The sequence below is a fragment of the Camellia sinensis genome, chromosome 1 (assembly GCF_055761805.1).
Source record: "Camellia sinensis isolate YWXY chromosome 1, ASM5576180v1, whole genome shotgun sequence".
NCBI lineage: Eukaryota > Viridiplantae > Streptophyta > Magnoliopsida > Ericales > Theaceae > Camellia > Camellia sinensis.
The window spans coordinates 144,640,043-144,662,218 of NC_138961.1; positions in this window are offsets into that span (position 1 = coordinate 144,640,043).

Sequence of the window (22,176 nt, forward strand, 5' to 3'; positions counted from 1 at the left end):
ACACTTTGGAAATGATTACGTTACAGACGTGCGTAGCTTCCACCTTCGCATGTTAGATGAGAGGCCAGTACAACAACTGGACGAGTAATCCACAATCCTTCCCCCACATTAATGTGTATTCTACATGACTGACTTAACGAACCTACTGACATTGATGACAAATTTAATGTGAAATTATTTTTGTAGCACGTTTGACTGTGGGATGTTCGTCATCAAATTCATGCAGCAACCTGATTTAAGCCCTGGTCCACACAAGGTACATTCTCTGCTTCATTTCCATTTCTCAATCAAATCCTTCCTTGTATGTCCTGTAATTTTAACTGATTTGCCTTATGATCTTTTTGTACAAAGTTCCATCCATCTGTGCGTCATAAGCTGTTGGTTGACATCGTTATGGATGTCAATAATGCAAAGAGCGCAGAGTACCGGGAGTGCCTTCATATGAGCAATGCCACAAGCTAGGCCAGTGATGGGAATGGGCTGCCAGTACGCCAGTAATTTGGGTGGCAACAGGACTTCACTAATTTTTTATTCTTTGATTTCAATATGGATATTAATTATGGCTCCCCAGTATTGTTTTTGCTGGACGATGTAAAGATGGACTAACTGCAAAGTGTAAGTCAAATGTAAACATGGACCAAACATGTCGATGTGGCTGCTGTCTTAGTACTATTTTGTTTACGCATGTTTCTTGTTCGGATGAATGCGACTGAAACAGATATAATTTACGGCTGTTTTTTTTACTCATATTTGGAGGAATGTACTTGCTGCCCAATTTGTCAGCATAACTTTGATATCGCAACTGTAATAAAAAAACAATTTGAACTTTTTAAAAATAAATAAAAACTAATATAATTACAAAATGAATTTATAATGAAATTTTTTTACTGGCTGCTGTCTTAGTTGTATTTTTTATTTGTTACCGAAATGAATTACAAAAAAAACAAATCTACATATCTGTTGCATCATCAACAGCGTCTTCCGAAGAGTTGTCTGTACTGTCTGATTGATTGTCCTTATCCATTCTCTTATCAGAGTTCGCTTCGTCCGCCGCCAATTTCTCATCAATCAACCAATCAACGTTCTGCTTCATAGCACCGACTTGCCGCTCCAAACTTGACAACCGTGTGTCCACTTCATTCAGCCTTTCGTAGATATCTTGCAATTGTTGCAATACAGGAGCAACATGAGCTTCAACAATAGCTTCAATCTTGTTCGAATCAAACATTTTGTAGGAATATGTGTATGGTTTATTTTACTTATTACTTTTTTAAAGAAATGTACAGATTCATAATATTACACAACACTATGCTGCAAGTATTTATAAGGTATGGTACATGACTTGTATGTTTTCAGAAGACCTCATGCATTGTGACATACATTGTATTAATTTCTCAAACTGGCCGAATTCATCTTGCATAAATTCGTTTCCTCTTGCATACACTAAGTCATCCGTTCAGTACCCCTGATCGTCCATTATTTGGCATTTCCAACACACATGCATTGTACCTTCCATCAGTACTATCCCACTGTCATTGATTTCCACACCCACAGTTTATCATACATTCACATTTGTCATTTGTATTTGTGCCCCAACCTAACTTTTGGTCTACTCCAACCCAATTACATGTCTACTCATCCATAAAGCTTAGCAAAATTCCTCTTATCAGATACATATGCCTTTCCAACTACACCGAATCTATTAAATGAAATATTCAAAATAATTAATTTGCTTTTACTCAGTTTGGGTAGGTGTAACTGTGTTCACATCTTTAAACCTACCACCAACGTATTAATGACTACGGGTTTAAGGTAATTTAACATTTACAACCAACCACAAAAAAGTTTGCAAACCACTGTTGTTTCCTTTGCATATGGGTTTATTTTTGTGTCCATATATTCTTCGTGAACCTGCGAAAACTCAATCAAGAACCGTCACACCTATGGATACACACCACGGTAAACGCAGTCGTGGACAATCACTTGCAAGGGCTGACAGCTCCCGACAGAAGTCACCAAAATTGGATTATACAGGTGGGTATATCGATTCCTTCGATGATCAACGTTTCTTTGAAACAGGGTTCCCACTGTGGAGTTTTGAACCTCTACGGGATTACAATTGCACCCCAATACAAGATGCTAGCCTGGGGAAGTATTTTGGAATTCCAGTTTCACTGTTTGCCAAACGAGTTCAGTGTGAACACCACTGTCGATATGTTTTTGTCAAGGTTACTAAAGCCTGATCGGTTAAAATGCAGCGGCAATTCCCTCATGTCAGCGAGTCCCAAGTTAGGCATCGTTTGCAAAGTGAGATTGATCAAATGACTCGTCGACTCATTAAGCACTCACGCATAGAGGACGCAAAGGCAGAGTCGAAGATACATGGATCGAACCCGGCATCTGCGATCAAGGCTATAATGGAGGATCCTGCATTGGTGTCGGACCCTGACCTTTCAGATTACTCAAACTCTAAGATTGTCGATTTGAGCGAAGATTAGGAGACCTGGACATATGTATGACATAGTAAGCGTAGTGTTGTAAGATGCCATCGTGGTGCGAAAAAATACGACTTCGCAACTAACAAACTGTCAAACTCTGCTAACCATTTCAACGGTGCATGCGTTAATGTCTTCATCATTTCCGCTTTGTTGAAGGTATTTTTTTGGGTCACCGTCATCGACTGAAAGCTGTCTTATGATTTTTGTTGGTACGATGACAAGGTAATTTTTTTGTAATGTCATTGACCGATATCAAAAGCTATCATTAACCTATGTTTTGTTGATTACTTCATGTTTTGTGAATCGTTAAATATGGACAATAAGGTTTAAGTGTCAGAATCATTGAATGGAATCACAAGCTGTAATTGTAAAAAAAAATTATGTACGACCGGCCAATGGTCTCATACACTCTAACATCAATATGGGCACAAATGTGTTTTTTTTCAAACACAACGGTTGTATGGAAGCATACCTCGTGGGGTCAACCTGTGCATTAGCAATTTTTCTCCCATTGTGCATTGTTATGAACTAATCAACTCCCCTTCAAACAAAAAAATATACAATAAACCATTCAGAAACAGAGTATTGATATTCATTAATGAAGAAGTCAACACAATGGTGAAGAAATATACCATGCATTCTGTGCAATACAAAAAAAAAAAGATATATACACTAGTTTAGGATATGGGGAAGAGAATGGCTAGAAGCTAGAGGGCCCCATTCTGATTGTGCATCTGCGAGCATGGCTTGGGCTTGAGCAGCTACAAAACCAAAGCATCAAAAACCAAATCTGCCAAATCTGCTTTAAACTTGCTAACAGATAATAGTTGAGGCCATAGATAAGTGACAAACAGATACTAGTTGATAGATAACAGATCTGCCAAATCTGTTCATTACAAAAAAACCTATAATAGATAACGGAAGTTGTTTATTACAACCAAAATTCATGCACCCAGATAACAAAACCTGCAACAGATAACAGGCCACAGATAAGTGACAATGCACCCACAAAATTCAGTCATCCACAAAGCATCCACAAAATTCATCCATATAGTATCCACAAAAATGAATCCACATAGCATCCACAAAATTCATCCACAGATCTGCCAAATAGCATCCACAAAGCTCTAACAATGAGACCAATGTTTCCCAAAATTCATTTCATAATAAAATTATAAGTTACATCATAATAACTTATAAAATTCATTCCGTACATTCATTCCATAATAAAATTCATTCCACAAAGCTATTAAGTAAGTTACATAAGTTACATTATAATAAAATTCATTCCATAAACATTAGTTACATCATGAAGTACAATACAACCAAAACTGACAAACTTCCATTCAAGTTCTCAAAATACAAGAAAGTACAAAAGTTACATGATCAAGTACAAAATGATAGAAAATATAATGAAATGCACCATCGCTTTGATATTATTTTCTATCATTTCAAGCCTTCGACCATGGTCATTTTCCAAGTCATCAAGCCTCGTCCTTACATCGTTAAAGTCTTCTACTGTTATAGCATCACAAGCTCTAGTGTTGGAACGAATTCTGGACGTAACGTCTTCATCATCTTCATCCATGAACTTGAAGTAATTGCAATGGGGAGTGGGAGTGGTACTCTACAATGCATGACAACCAGTTAGTGGAATACAACAAATATTAATGTAACTACTAAAGGATTAAAATTTCCAATACATACTTACGTATTTTGATGGGCAAACAAAGAACAAATGCCCTTCATTTCCATTCTCATTGGTTCTTACAATATATATGGCAGCAGTTCTTCCACAATTGCACAGCCTCGATTATAATCTTATATTGCTAATGTTAGAAGAAGAAGCCATTTTTTAAATCTGCATACGTGAGAAATTTGTAGTGCTCTGCTATACTTGTGTTTGATGGGGTTAATAGCAGTTCTATTTGAATTTGAGGGACAGAGTGTGTCTTTACTAAAAACATCTATTTGTTCAAACTGCCATGTTTAATAGCATTTGAACAGAGGTTACACAGACTAAAACATGGCAATTCAATGTCAGTCATTTTCTTCAGTTTCAAACATAGCATTTGTGATTAATTACACACATGTTACACACATAGCATTTTCAAACTGAACAAACATGGCAGTTTTACAAACATATCAGTTTAATGTCAATTCAATTATCAATCACACATGTTACACAACTATTATCAACAAATCATACTGAAGTGAAATGATTATGGGCAGATTGTTGGAGAGTGTGATTCAACTAATAGTTATCAAACTGAAATAGTTATCAACAAATCACACATGTGATTTTCAACAAAGCACACTGAAATACTTATCAACAAATCAGTAATAGTTATGAACATTTCAGATCAGTTTGATAATAGTTATCAATGTTGATAATAGTTAATTCAATTCACGTAGCTAACATATTAGTTGATAGCAGTTCATTACAACAAATCATGCGTGATTGATAACAAATACACCAAAATTCAATTATCAATCACACATTAAAAATTACACAACTATATGCATTTGTTCAACTAATTATCAATCTACATAATCATACTATGTTCTGCAAAGATGCGATCCTTTCATTTTATGTTCAATCACTTTCTGCATAATTATACTACGTTCTGCAAAATTTATACTTTAACTCTAAAAGGTAAATGCGTATATGTTCCTCACAATATGTTCCACATTTATCAATCATACCATTTATCTATCTGCATAACAGCAATTTTCAAAGCCCTAATTTTCAAAGCCCTAATTTCCAAATTTCAAATCTATTTTGTCAATCACAACCCTAACTTTTTGATTTCAGTGTTTGGAGGACGAACCTGGTTCATCTATGGCCTAAAAGCCCACGTTCTCCTCAACAATTCCTTCGCTACAGTCGATGGTGGTCGCGGTGGAGCTATGGTTCATGAAGTAGAGAAAATGAGGGCTATAGCGGTGGGTTGGGTTTACGAGTGGGTCACCGTCGGGAGTGGTCGCCGGTCAGGCTGGGTTCGGTGGAGGAGGAGTGAGTGTGAGAGTGAGGGAGAGTGAGAGTGAGATTGAGGTGTATAATCTGTATAACCTGTATAGCAGAGCGGGAAAACGAAATTTTTTATTTCTTTATTTTAATTTTTAGTCAAAAAGCCAAAAATTCACTAAAAAAATCAAAAAGCCAACAACTTATACAAAAAAGTCAAAGATTTTCTTATCCCACCCCTTTTTGCACATTTTTTCATAAAAAAATCAAAAAGTCTTTCCAAACATACCAGTTTTTTCTAACACATATTTTAGCCAAATAGCCAAAAAATTTCTAAATCAACATGTTCCCAAACGAGGCCAGTCTCCACTTTAGTCATGACGTAGGGAGCGAGAGAACATTGAACTGACAACAAATGTTGTAGCGAGAGGGCAATATTAGTATAGGTAACTATAAGGGGTGGGATTGTTATTGAGGGAATTATTAGTCAGGGGATTGACAGTGTTGGGACTACAAGTAATATTGTCATGATTTAGGGCTGGTTTGGCATGTCTTTAAGAAGACAAAAAGTAAAAAAAGTTACTGAACAAGCTAAAAAGTTACCACTAGACACAAATTAAAAATTTTAAAAACATAAATTGCTTGATGCAAATTACAAGTAATAATGTATGACACAGTGATTGGTCTGTCTCGGTACAAATTACACATGGGTGCACAACAAAATTACACAGGATAGTTTTGTTCGGTCTATGGGAGCTTATCACAGGTCCCGTTTTGATAATCTTAACCGTCAATGTGTAGAACTCGTCGAGTACTATATGTCCATTAAAAATCATGTTCATCAGATATCGCTAACTATATGATCAAATCAGTTTTGTATAAAAATAAGGGATGGTGTTGTAGTTAACAGTTGAAAGAAAACTACTCCGATCAAATAGCTATCGATATCTGATCAACGTGATTTTTCATAAGCATGTAGCACTCGACAAGCTGTACATATTTAACGATTTAGATTATCAAAACGGGTCCCGTGATGGCCCCCACGGGCCGAACAGCACTGTCCAATGCAATGCCCAATATTTGTGTATTCGGAATATGTTGGGATTATAATACCCTCCATAGATGGGATTAGTAGTTCGCCATGGGAGATGGTATTAGAAAACTAATCCCTTTGATATACAAGTAGATTTGCTGGTTTGGCCTCTGTTATCCTATGTAATGTTCTTACTGTACTTCCTTAGTAATTAATTTGTTGTCTCAGTTTGTTTGTACTTATGCGATTGATATGTCCAGTCCTGAATGAAAATAATTTACACCTCGTTTCACATGTAACAGTTTTACCTTAACAAGCCAACAAGCACTACAAAACACCAACAACCCTAATAATATGTGTAATAACCGAAGTTAATAGTATAATAATAGGTATACGAAAGTAATTGTTTTTGTACATTATGACGTGGTGCCTCTAACTCCTATCTGTGAAAACAAAATTAACTATTACTAATCCACTATTTATTACTGTGAAGAAGTATTTTGTTATAATTCTATCGCTAATATTCTACTTATATCCACAATTGATGTGTTACTGTATTTGTTACTATCAATTGTTAATTTTTGGCCAACGAAATTTCTTGTTTGGTGATGTAGTGCAGCGGCTAAGGGCAACGTTACTAACCATAATTAGTGTGCAATGTTAGATTGCCTATTAACAGCCGCTACCATTTTAACCGTCGGGGGAGAGGCAGGGAAATGCTAGGCGAAAGCCTTCCAGGACATTAATAGGAGAGTCCCACCGAACGTCCACTACGACAATTTCTGTACCGATCGCTGAACTACAATTTCTTTTTTTGGGGTTTTTTGTACTTGTTCGCCAATTTTTGCAGCCTGCAATTTTTTTTAACTGAAATTAATTATACACATTTGTTTATTACAAATATATGTATATATATTTACAATTTCTGTCAGACACAGATCTTAATACACCCTTTAATCCATCCATTGTATCATCATTCACACAATTTGCCCTCTTTGTTTGGACTTCATAAGCGGGGATTGTAATCCACCAGACTGTTGGTCGTGCGATACATTGTCCGTCGACCAGTCGGTTCGGGTGTATTTGTATCGTATGTTTGTTTACTCATCGGATTAGATGCCTACATTGGAGTATTTGTAGTGAATCAAATGTTTGGTTCCACAGACTAGATAAGGATAAATTACCAATTTATATTTAATTTATAATACTAAATTTGTAATCTATAATTCATAACTGAACAACACAAAAAAAATTTAATTCATAGGGCCATACGAAATTTAATTTTTAATTTATAGGCCGAAAATTAATTTAACGTTACCCTACCTTACGCTACGCCTCATTTGTGAAAAATAAACAAAAACAAAAAAAAAATTTAGCAAAAATAATTAATAAGATAAAATAGCACGTCAAACCTATAATCAGTGCAAATTTACTGTCACAAACATCATATCCAACTACAACAGAATCTATTATCTTTCAAAACACAAAAAAATAAATTTAAAAATATGAACATACAAAATAACATACTAAAATAGCAACTTCCTAACCACCTTAGGGCTGGTTTGGCATGTTTAAAAAAAGTCAAAGAGTCAAAACGTCACTACTTTTATTTAAATCATATCATCTTATTTAAGCCACATCACCTCTCTAACACATCAATTCAAACCCAACCCAAACGGAACCCATATTTCATAAAAAGTCAAAAAGTACACTTATTTAGATTATCCCAAATATTTAATATATAGTGTCACGTACGTTTCCGTTTCCCTCCCAAATTTGGAACAAAAACCAAAGTTGGCAGACAAAGCCTATGAAATCCCATAGAGGCAGTACTTTTGATGATGGCCCACAGGCCGTAGCCTTTCTAATCTCACCAACTCATTTCCATTTCCTACATACAATTTCGGCAACTTTGTTGTCCCTCATTCTCTCTCCATTTCGATTTTGTTGTCCATCTCCAGTAACACACACACTCTCTCTCTGTCTCTTTGTCTCTCCATTTCGACTGCGCCAGCTTGCCGACAGTGACACTCACCATTTTCTTAGGCATGTGTGAGTCTGTCTATTTTTTCTTTCGGAGCACATTATTATTATGACTTGCTGTGTTCCACTCGCACAACGCATTCATTTCTCAACTATTAAACTGTTCCTTGTTAGGTCATTGAAACCGTACGCACGATTAGGTATACAAACTACACGGGTGACAAACTGATATTGCCATTGAGGAGTTTCGTAGTGACAAAGGTCTTGGTTGAGCAGTGTACTCGGTTTTTTATTTCTCTGCATGAATGTAAGTTGCGTATGGGTGCTCTTGGGTTGAATGTCCGATGTGGCCCTGTTTGAAGTGTGCGTATTGTTTGTTGTTTCTAGCTTCCTTGCAAGATTTCCTGTTAGTCGTTTGTCCAAAAGCCTCCGCGAAGGTGGTACCAAATGATTAGCCATTCTCATCGGTGCAAACGAAGTTGTAGTCATGTTATGCTGTTTTGCTTGCATACGAAGTTGTTGCACTTCTACTTCTTTATATGTGTAATGTCATGCCAATTTTCTGTATTAGTGTTGGCTGATGTAGTTTTTGGTGTTACTAACTAACCTGATGCACTAACCCAGATAGACTACGTCCAGGCACGGAGGCACGACCGGCCCAGGGGGGGTCACGTGCCCCTAACTTTTTTGGATAACTCTGCATTTGTCGTGAACAACTATTAACAAGAACTACAACCTTTCTGCACTTGTTTGTGAACTTGTATATCATAACTCTTGTTCGAGAATGTGTCAAATTTGGGGAAGTATGCATGTTATTCGTGGATTGACCTCATATCATTTTGCATTACAGCCGTTGTACGTGGCCACTATTAAGATTTTATACAAGTGCTTTATTACTTCAATTTTTTGTTGTTCGCTGTAACGACAATATTCGTCGCAGGGGAGATGCAGTGGATGGTGCTCTAGTTTGCTGACAAAAAAGAATGATTACCTACTGGCAAGTAGCCAACCCAAAGACTGTAACGCCACTACCTGGGGCCCCAAATTAGGCTGACAAATTGGGTCTACGGGAAAACATTGTAACACCAACGTACCTCTGGTAATGAGTTCAGTCTTTAATTTATGTCGCACTTGCTCAAATAAAGCTTGACCATTATATGTGCAAGCATTAAAGTGGTCAATACTATTTACATAAGATTACCATAAAATGAATACAACATATGGCCAATTAATTTTCGTAAAACAGTGGCATGCAATAGGTGCATAAATTAACGACAACATATCATACTTGAACAATAAACGAAAAGTACAACTCGTGCAATGTACGTACGACTGAATGGTCCGTTCATTGTAAGTTGTTAACAGTGAATTTCGTTCTGCTACAATTTGGGAGTAACGTTCTTTCTGCATCCTTATCAATATTGCATGAAATTCTTTGCAGGAATTATCATAATTGGATATAGGCGATATGTCAGACAATGCGAAGCAACTGTAAGTTTATGTCGTTCACTATTTCATACAATTAGGTTTGCAAGGATATGTTTCCTATACGTACTAAATTCCACGGTTTGTTCATGTAGGACATATTGTGGTGGTATGTACTGTCATCCAGAGGTTGTGCGATTTGAGTTTCACACATTTGCGGTAGCCTCAAATTGCACCATGAATTTCGTGTAATGGATTAAAACTTTGTCCATTTCTTAGCAGAATATGTAAACATACGGCACATGTCGCGTATTCTGCGGAGAGAAATTGTGAAATCCATAACTGACTGAGTTATACTAAACCACTTTAGTTAATAATTTTCGGTCACAACGAAAAACAACATTACCAATTTCACGAAAATGGCACAACTTTTGAAATGACAAGGCAAGATTGACTGCCTTTAAAGTTAATCGACGAAGATGATAGAATGCACAAAACGTACATACCACCGATGTAATTTGGCCTTCAATAAAATTTCATTTACGCCGATATTTGTTACAGGCAAAAGAAAACATTGAAGGCAAGTGGCGAAGGTTCACGAATCAAAATGGTTGACATTACCGAGCCCCCTCGTCGAAAATGGCCAGTTGGACCATTTATTTTCTATAGGTTTGATCCGTGTCCTTCAAAGCGGCTCACAGTATGAATCCCTCTCGTCAGAAACAGCTCACAGTATTTTTGCACAATTGTGCATTACATATTTTGTACTCATAGTTTGTGCCTGTGCAAATTTCACTTTGTACTCACAAGAAATTAAGATTTTAGAGACTAAAATTAAGGGCCAAAATAATTTCTTACAAACCTGATTGTTGTTGCAAAAATCATGTGGTTATTATATTTTTAGCAACAAAAATTGGACATTACTGATGCATTATTATGTAGTTGGGACCAAATTTGTTTGTGTCACAAATTAGTCCCTAAATGTCAATGGTTGCGATTTGTGTACATAAATGTATATATATCCATCCATATCTAACATAGACTTACGCGGAAATTCACAATGGTTGTAGCCAGCAACAATTCAAGGAAAGACAAGAAGCAGACAACCTCGGACCGAAAATGGTTAGTGTGCAGACATGTACTAAGTAGAGTACAGTGATGGAAACACGTGACTGTTGTGATAGCAAAGTATGGACTTCTATTCCATGCGCACGCCAATCATGTGCTTCTATTGTGTCGCATTGAGTGATTTCCAACAATCATAGACGCCATATTACATGTTCTTATAAACTCCGATTATTTGTAAAAGTCCATGTCCGTTTTTATTTCAAATGTGTGCAAAATAGTAATTTGTATGTGCAATCATATGTAAATACCATAAAATGTGCACACATTGCGAGTGATACAACTTGTGGTGACAATTATTTTGGACTTACAGTTCTTATTTGTCCTGTATGTGCGTCACGTTGGTGTAACACTTACAGAGTAGAAAGGATATTGGGAAAAGGTGGAAGGAACTTCCCTGTGATGAGAATAAGAGGTTTCAGGACATGGCTAAGGCAAGTGCCAAGGAACTGGGCGAAGAAGTTGCAAAGAAATCTGCAAAGGTACTTACGTACTTAATGTTTTCATAACTGCATTTGGGGAGGACTTGCTATCGACACAATGTTGGTTAAATTTTTGTATTAATGTTCACGTTAATAACATTGCAGAGTAAAATGCAAATCCGCATATCATTGAAGGCAATTGTTGATATCGTAAACCGGTGTAACGAAGAACAGAAGTAGGCAGTCATTGATATTGGGTTTGGTGGCCTCCTTGGGTTAAAGTGTACCTGTATAGATCACAACTTGTGCCAATAGTTGGTACAGAGCTTCGATCCCGACACGTGTTCATTGACTGTTCATGGCCGTCACCTGAGGCTCACCTGTGAGAAAGTACATGTCTTATTGGGTATACGGTTAGAAGGAAATGATGTGCAGTTCACTGGTTCAATAGACGCATATCCCAATATCTACGAAGAGGTTGGAGCTGTTAAGGGAGTCATTCCTTTGAACCAGTTGAGAGTTTATCTGACTGAGAGTGACAGTGTGGACGACGAGTTTCGGCGGAAGTTTGTATTGTACGTGTTGGGGCCCATGTTGTGTCATACCACAATGACCGTCTTGAGCCTGTCGTTCGTTCATGCCGTGAAGGACGTGACCGGTATGCGAGCATGTAATTGGGCAAAGTTGACACTGCAATTCCTTGTCAAAGGTGTTCGGAAGTATAAGATGAAAGGTCAGTGCAAGGCAACTGGATGTGTTTTCCTTCTAATGGTAACGTAATCGACCGTTGTTTGTTTGTACCATGTCGATTACATATTTCATCCATTGCTGTGCATATGGTTCAATAAAATGGCAATCGTTGCGAAATACAAACTTACCTGTTATTGAACAGCATGACAAAAATGCTTGTACGGGCCACATTTTTGTAACCAGAAAGAGCTTATCTTTTTAACCGGAAAGCTGCATGGGGATTCTACCATCGAGACACATAAACACATAGATATGATTGTGTTGTAAGTTGTATGCATTGTTAATGAATGCGGATTATTTTGCTCGAAACTATAAACTAAATATCTTTTCCCCCTTATAATGCAGCTATTTTACTTGGATCGTTTTGCCCCTCCCTGTAAGAGTACGTCAGCTACTACACGCTGCATCCCTTGGCTAAATGATTGGGGTGTTGCCAAAATACGGGAGACGCGGCGACGTATGAGAAAGAAGCAAATGTTAGAGCAACATGAGGTAATCAACCCATTCGTTGTGCACATTTGACAGCATTGCCCCACCTGTGTTATGGAAACAATGACAGACTGAATTTGTGTTCCTATGACTAGGTGACAAGCAGTGACAAACAGTGACCCATTCATTAGCGTATGCCATATTTTCACTTTGTCCCTCCCTATTTACTCTCAAATACTTGAACTTTTGCGAGAAAAAGATGAAGTTTCCATCTGGACAATATTGTAGCCTTACAAATTCAATTTTATGTACTACTTCCGTTATCAAATGAATTTTGGTTAAGCCCTTAAATCAGATTTTTGGAAAAGCTTGAAGATTTTGGTTTTTTAACCTTGTAAAAAGGTCAAAACATTGTCGTTCAGTTATTGTTGGTTAGTTTGTAATTGAAAGTTTGTCTTTGTTTATCCAAATGGGAAAAGGTCAAGTGGTAAACATGGGATTGACTGTGAAGTTTTTATCCACACCAGATGAACATCATTTACAAGAAATTCTTTGTTCATTTCAGACAAATGGAGTAATTAATTTTTATTAGATATATTTAATATGTAAGTGTGTACACATACGTTGTGTGCAACTTAAGAAAGCGGACCGAAACTTTACGATTCACAGTTGAGATCGATTAACGATTCAGTACATTACCATTTTCATTCATGATTTGAATCCCGATTTGACAACTACGTTAGGTGGAGTTTCATCCAACAATAGAGGAAAGCAACGACATTGATGACGCAATCGACATACATCATGTCAATAAAAACAGAAACCACAGATTGATGAAGTTCGTTTAAGCAAGGATGAGTCTGACATTGATGAACTGAAGGAAACCATAAAACAAGTGCTTCACAGCAATGCAGAAATAAAGGACATGTTGCTCAATTTCCGAGGGAATGAAGTTGTTGACAATGCAAAGGTAAGCAAAAGCAATCAGTACACATGCTTCACACAGTTCACTGAGGTTACTTGAAGATGAAATATCGTATTAATTTAATGTATGTGTTTGTGTGATTAGGTGGAGTCAACTGAAAGAAATTATAACATTAACATATCCTCCAGCATTGGTGAACTCAAAGGAATGCTGAACGAACTGGTTGTGGCTATATTGTCTGGGAAATAACCGTTTAATGAACAGACACATATTGCTGAAATGAAGCAAATGATACAGCAAGTGCTGGAAGGTGTATCGAAAATAGCACAATTGCCTCGCACAGAGGAAAAAGGTGTTGACCCTAGCTGTAACAACCCTCATACTGTTTACCGATTAATGACTGATTGATTACCGATAACCATCGATTACCGTTAAACTGAATTGATTATGACTGATGATTGAACTGATTAAAAGTACTGAACCGACTGACTGAAATTGAAACTGAATTAGCCAAGTATAACTATTGTGTTGCACATTCTATCTGTTTGATTGATTAATTATCTGTTCATGTCTTTGTGTTTAAACTGCTAATTGAAGGCCTTATCGGCGGCCGAATCTGGAATTGATTGAAGTTTTATGATCATCATAATTAATGTGATTTTATAGTAAAGTTATCTGAAAAAGGATTAGGTATGATTAAATTAGATTAAAACGAGTTAATTGCAAAGCTTGCCGTAATTACCAATTTGCCACTAAGTGGGCCACTATCTCACACACCTTTGAGCCTTGTATACACTCATACACTTGAATCAAAAACCATTTCCTCAGCCCTTTTTCCTTACACTAGCCGACCAAGAGAGGAGATAGGAGAGAATTGAGCTCAACTTGAGAATTGCTTGCTAATTGAAGTGTGGATTGCTAGATTGAACCTCAAGACTAGTAATTAAGGAACCTAGGTATGAATTTCATCCTTTTGGTTTGTCTTTAAGTTGATTCTTGCATGGTCCATGTTTAATTGTAGAGCTAAGTCATGTTTTAGTTCATACATGTTGATATAGAGCATAATTCATGCTTGCATGTGTTCTTGGTTGAATTTGGAGTTGAGTTCATGGCAAAATGGTGCATGCATGTCCATAATTGTGTAATGGTCCATGTTTTCAACTTGTTTTTGGATCAATTGGCTCCTTAGAGCATCAGATTGGAACTTCCAAATGATTTGAATTCGTGCATGTTTGCGTGTTCATATTGTTCATGAAATTGGTTTAAATTGAGTTTGAATTAAACACCCTTGGGCTTTGATTTCTTAAAATTGAGCTTTGAAACATGTTATTCTATGTGTTTATAAATGTTTTCCAGAAAATGGGCCCAAGAGGATCGGTTTTGATGCCTTTGAACTTGGTTTTTGGCTTGGAGGTGCAATCTGGAATTTCCAGATTTTGCATTTCCGCTCGAGCGGGGGAATCGCCGCTCGAGCGTGGAATCCGAGCATCCAGTATCTCTGCATTGTTTTACAGTCCGCTCGAGCGGAGGATTGGGCGCTCGAGCGGAGTCATGTCTCAAGCTCGAGCGGGCGTCGAGCGGAGATTTCACCCATCCAGTACTTTTACAGTACGCTCGAGCGGAAAAGTTTACGCTCGAGCGTGTACCTTTGTTGCATGTCCGCTCGAGCGGGGAAACATGCGCTCGAGCGGGACTCTGTTTTTCTGAAAACTCCGAGACTGTTTTCTGATCACATCTTTGCACCCTCATCCCATTCTTGTTAGACCTAGTTTAAGGAATCTTATTGAGGATATAGATGTAGAACACACCGAGGCAAATTAGGGTTTAAGTTGTTATCTTTCCCAACTGTGTAGCTTAGTGTGTGTTCAACCTGTGAACTGTGTAGGGTTGGCGACTGGGGAGGCACGCCCTAGCATACTGTAACCCAAACTCTGTGAGTAACAACTGTGTAAAGATATGTTCAAAATGATTATTTTCTGAACAATTGAACTGTACTGCTTTCTGAACTGTTACTGTTAATTGAATGAATGTATGTCCTCTATTCTGAACTGTATTGTGGCATCCTTAGCAACTACTGTTACTGACTGTTACTGTTACAGAGATCTCTGTCGGTTCCCTCGTGGAACCACTACTGTTTACTGATTGATGGCCATCAATACTGTTCGGTCTTTAAGACCTACTGTTTACTGCTATGCTAATGGATGTACCACATATGATTGAATAACTGTTCTGACTGAAATACTGATTTAATGGACTGTTTTCATTACTGTAAGGACATTTCATTCATGACCCCTTTACGCATTATGTTATTCACTGGGCTTTAGCTCACTGTTTATATATATATGTAGGTGCTCAGCCACCAGATCGGAGCTAGGAGCGTGGGTTAGACTCAAGTTTTGTCAAGCCAGCCTATGTGCCTCACTGCGAGGTTCCGAGCCTATCGTGTTAAGGCTTAGGGGTGTTTACAATTCCCCTTTCTGTACCGTCTACTATTTTGTATAGACTGAATGTTTACTGTACTGTTATCAAGGGATTAGGTCCCTGTACTGTGTGACTGTAAATTTTGTATAGACTGTACTGTTTGTATATGTGAATGCATGAAAAATCTTTTTAGCATACAGACTGACACAGCTCAATGGACATTATTCATTTACTGTATTGGCTTCCGCCAGGCCCTGTACTCTGTTTTATTGTACTACTGTTCTGCAGGCCTTTGGTAATCTCGGATTACTGGCCGGCTACGGTGCTAAACCCATAGGGCCGGGTTTGGGTCGTGACAGAGTGGTATCAGAGCGATACTTAACCACGAGTCATACCGCACACACGTGTCCAAATGAGCTATAGGGTGTCCTAGAAAGTAATTAGGGCATCTCATGCACTTGAAAAGTGTGTGGCTATGTTACGACTGAATATATGTTAACGTGTTAAAACTGTTAAACAAATGACTGCTTATGTTTACAACTGTTATAACTGCTTATAGTGAAATGGACAATGCGAATGAACCTGAATCCTCATCTACTGAGGCAAGAATGGAAAGAATGGAAAGAATGATGGAATTGATAACTGTTAGACTTGAACAACAACAGAACCAACAACCCCCACCTCCTCCTCCTCCGGTACAGCCAGAACCTAATGCGAATGTGAATGATGGGGATATTATTGCTCTCACCCATAAATTCAGCAAAATGAAACCGCCATCCTTTCAGGGAGGACTGGAACCGCTAAAGGCTGAGGCTTAGGTGCTTGAAACAGAAAAACTATTTGAGGTGTTCCCGTGCTCAGAAGCGAATAAAGTATTGTTAGCTACCTTCACCCTACAAGAAGAAGCTAGAAGGTGGTGGATGTTGATCCGCGATACAAATACTGTTATGACTTGGGCTCAGTTCAAGGAGTCCTTCTTTGAAAAGTATTTTCCTCAATGTGTCAGGGATAGAAAAGTGACTGAATTTGAACAGCTGAAGCAGGGCACAATGTCCGTTGCGGAGTATGAGACGAAATTCACCGAGCTTGCTAGATATGCACCGCATATGGTGGATACTAAATATAAGAAGGCCCGGAAATTTGAAGGCGGCCTTAATGTTGCAATTCTCGACAGAATAAATGTTTTGAAGCTACCGAATTATGTAAATGTTCTTGACCGAGCCTTGATGGCTGAATCAAACATTGAAGCACTAAAAACTGAAACACCAACGTCGGAATGGCGTAGTAAGAGGCAGGGTTTCAAATTCAAGAAAGGCAAGCACAACCCGGTCAACAAGAAACAGAATACGGGGTCAACAACTAGCCCCAGCCAAGGGAGTGGGTTTATACCACCCTGTTCTGAGTGTGGCAAGAAGCACAAAGGGGTCTGCTACAGAATATCTGGAGCCTGTTACAGGTGTGGCAAGGTGGGCCACATGGTTAAAGACTGCCCCTCTGCTCCACAAGCCAGTAGTAAAGCTGCACCAAGCGCAGCAGCATCAACTGTAGCACCAAAGCCTAACCCCAGAGCTACCGGGAAAGAGCCCATGAGGCAGGGCCGAGTGTTCACCCTAGTACCGGGAGACGTACAAAATACTGAAACCATTGTGTCAGGTATCCTCTCTATTTGTGCACAAAATGCATATGTATTAATTGATTCGGGGTCTACGCATTCTTATGTATCGCATGCTTTCTCACGGAAATTGAATAGACCCTTAGAACCCATGAACTATCTGCTAGCCGTATCATCCCCCGTAGGAGGATCCATGACATGTGCTTATATGTACCCCGCATGTGAAATCATTGTTGGGAATATGCATCTGTTTATTGATTTACTACCATTGAACATTGATCATTTTGATGTAATATTGGGGATGGATTGGTTACAAAAATATCATGCCACTATTGATTGTGTGACCAAGCAAGTTGTTTTCCGTCCACCTGGTTTGCCTGAATTCGTGTTTAATGGGAGTGGAGTAGTACCTCCTCCGTATTTGATTTCGTCAGTGAAAGCCGTTAAATTAGTTAGAAAGGGGTGTAAGGGATATCTGTGTTCTGTACTGACTGTATCTACTGATGATAATGCTAATGTGAACTGTAACCCTATAGTCAGAGAATTCCCAGATGTCTTTCCAGACAATTTGCCAGGAGATTTGATTGACAGGGAGATTGAGTTTACTGTTGACGTGGTTCCCAGAACACAGCCGGTTTCTAAAGCTCCGTACCGAATGGCTCCAACTGAATTGAAAGAACTGAAAGTGCAACTGCAAGAACTGTTAGACAAAAAGTTCATCAGACCCAGTACCTCACCATGGGGTGCGCCTGTTTTGTTTGTAAAGAAGAAAGATGGCTCATTGAGATTGTGTATAGATTACCGTGAACTGAACAAGGTAACTGTGAAAAATAAATACCCATTACTGCGCATTGATGACTTATTTGATCAGTTACAGGGTGCTCAAGTGTTTTCTAAGATCGATCTCAGATCGGGATATCATCAACTGAAGGTTAAACCGGAAGACGTTGATAAAACTGCTTTTAGAACAAGGTATGGCCATTATGAATTTTTAGTTATGCCATTCGGAGTCACGAATGCCCCTGCTGCATTTATGGACCTTATTAACAGAATTTTTAAACCATACCTTGACAATTTTATTGTTGTATTTATTGATGACATATTGATTTACTCCAAGAATATAGAAGAACATGAACATCATCTGAGACTTGCCCTACAAACCTTAAGAGAACAGAAACTGTATGCTAAACTGTCTAAATGTGAATTTTGGCTTGACCATGTTATGTTTTTGGGGCATGTTGTTAGCAAAGATGGGATTTCTGTTGATCCGCAGAAAATTGAAGCTGTAGTGAACTGGCCTAGACCAACGAACGTGACTGAAGTCCGAAGCTTTTTGGGGTTGGCTGGATATTACCGAAGATTTGTCAAAGATTTCTCCAAGATTGCTTTACCGTTGACTCAACTGACTCAGAAGGGGATATCATTTGACTGGACTGATCAAAGAGAATCTGCTTTTCAGGAGTTGAAAACTCGATTAGTGACTGCACCTGTTCTGACTTTACCTTCAGGTACGGATAATTATACTGTATTTAGTGATGCTTCTCATAAGGGTTTGGGATGTGTTTTAATGCAGAATGGGAAAGTTATTGCTTATGCTTCCCGACAACTGAGACCGCATGAAAAGAACTACCCGACCCATGATCTGAAACTTGCTGCAGTAGTATTTGCACTGAAAGTCTGGCGTCACTATCTGTACGGGGTGGCATGTGAAATTTACACCGACCACAAGAGTTTGAAATATTTCTTCACACAGAAAGAACTGAACATGAGACAGCGGAGATGGCTAGAACTGATTAAAGACTATGACCTGCAGATTTTGTACCATCCGGGAAAAGCCAATACCGTTGCCGATGCATTGAGTCGGAAAACAATTGGAAACGTAGCATGTTTGCTTACCGGACAGAAAGAGTTGCTTTGTGACCTTGAAAAATCTGAAATCGAAATTGTTTTGCGAGAACAAGGTGGAACCTTAGCTGCTATTTCTGCTCAGCCGACACTGATTGAAGAAATTAAAGAGAAACAGCAACAGGATGACTTCTTGAAGAAGATCATCGAAGAAAGAGAATCTAAACCGAGACCGGGATTCAGATTTGAGAACAATGTACTGAAATTTCATGAAAGACTGTGTGTACCAAATGATACTGAACTGAAAAGGAGAGTTCTGCAAGAGGGCCACAATTCGAAATTGTCTATCCACCCGGGGAATACGAAAATGTATCAAGACCTGAAACAGAATTTCTGGTGGCCAGGAATGAAGAAAGAAATCGCCGATTTTGTATCCAAATGTCTTCATTGCCAACAGGTCAAAGCTGAACATCAACGACCTGCCGGACTATTGCAACCCTTACCCATACCAGAATGGAAATGGGAGCATATCACGATGGATTTCATCGTTGGGTTACCTCGCTCCAGAAAAGGTATGGATTCAATTTGGGTTATTGTTGATAGACTAACCAAATCTGCTCACTTCTTACCTGTCAAAACAATTTATAATGCGGACAAATTGGCTGTTATCTATATTGATGAAATTGTGAGACTGCATGGAGTGCCTGTGTCTATTGTTTCTAACAGGGATTCGAAGTTTACATCGAGGTTTTGGCAAAGTCTACAGACTGCATTGGGTACTGATTTGAGGCTGAGTAGTGCCTATCATCCTCAGACAGATGGCCAGTCAGAAAGGACCATCCAAACTCTGGAGGATTTACTGAGAATGTGTGTCCTTGATTTTCAGGGGGACTGGGGAAGTCATCTGCCATTAGTTGAATTCGCCTACAATAACAGTTACCATTCGAGTATTGGTATGGCGCATTTCGAGGCATTGTATGGCAGAAAATGTAGATCTCCGATTTGCTGGGCAGAAATTGGAGATGGGCCTTTGCTTGGCCCCGAGATGGTTTATGAAACAACTGAGAAAGTAAAACTGATACAACAAAGATTGAAAACTGCACAGAGCAGACAGAAGAGTTATGCTGACGTCAGAAGACGAGACAGAAAGTATGAAGTGGGTGATCACGTATTTGTAAAAGTGACACCGATTAAAGGCCAGACTCGTTTTGGAGTCAAAGGCAAGTTAGCATCGAGATACGTCGGACCATATGAGATTATTGAGAAAATCAATCCGGTGGCGTATCAAGTTGCGCTCCCTCCTGAAATGGAGCATATGCATAATGTTTTCCACATTTCGATGTTAAGAGATTATCTCCGGGATCCCTTCCATGTAATAGAGCCTACCCACGTAGTGTTGAGTGATGATTACACTTACAAGGAACGGCCTATACAGATTGTAAACAGACGGATCAAGAAACTGAGGAACAAAGAGATCCCGCTGGTGAAAGTCGACTGGCAGAACCATGGTGGCATGTATGCCACTTGGGAAAGGGAAAATGACATGGCTAAAAGATATCCTGAACTGTTTCCACTGAATCCTGCTTTCTTCCAGAATGAAGGTAACTCGAGTTTCGAGGACTAAACTCTTTATAAGGAGGGGAGACTGCAACAACCCTCATACTGTTTACCGATTAATGACTGATTGATTACCGATAACCATCGATTACCGTTAAACTAAATTGATTATGACTGATGATTGAACTGATTAAAAGTACTGAACCAACTGACTGAAATTGAAACTGAATTAGCCAAGTATAACTATTGTGTTGCACATTCTATCTGTTTGATTGATTAATTATCTGTTCATGTCTTTGTGTTTAAACTGCTAATTGAAGGCCTTATCGGCGGCCGAATCCGGAATTGATTGAAGTTTTATGATCATCATAATTAATGTGATTTTATAGTAAAGTTATCTGAAAAAGGATTAGGTACGATTAAATTAGATTAAAACGAGTTAATTGCAAAGCTTGCCGTAATTACCAACTTGCCACTAAGTGGGCCACTATCTCACACACCTTTGAGCCTTGTATACACTCATACACTTGAATCAAAAACCATTTCCTCAGCCCTTTTTCCTTACACTAGCCGACCAAGAGAGGAGATAGGAGAGAATTGAGCTCAACTTGAGAATTGCTTGCTAATTGAAGTGTGGATTGCTAGATTGAACCTCAAGACTAGTAATTAAGGAACCTAGGTATGAATTTCATCCTTTTAGTTTGTCTTTAAGTTGATTCTTGCATGGTCCATGTTTAATTGTAGAGCTAAGTCATGTTTTAGTTCATACATGTTGATATAGAGCATAATTCATGCTTGCATGTGTTCTTGGTTGAATTTGGAGTTGAGTTCATGGCAAAATGGTGCATGCATGTCCATAATTGTGTAATGGTCCATGTTTTCAACTTGTTTTTGGATCAATTGGCTCCTTAGAGCATCAGATTGGAACTTCCAAATGATTTGAATTCGTGCATGTTTGCGTGTTCATATTGTTCATGAAATTGGTTTAAATTGAGTTTGAATTAAACACCCTTGGGCTTTGATTTCTTAAAATTGAGCTTTGAAACATGTTATTCTATGTGTTTATAAATGTTTTCCAGAAAATGGGCCCAAGAGGATCGGTTTTGATGCCTTTGAACTTGGTTTTTGGCTTGGAGGTGCAATCTGGAATTTCCAGATTTTGCATTTCCGCTCGAGCGGGGGA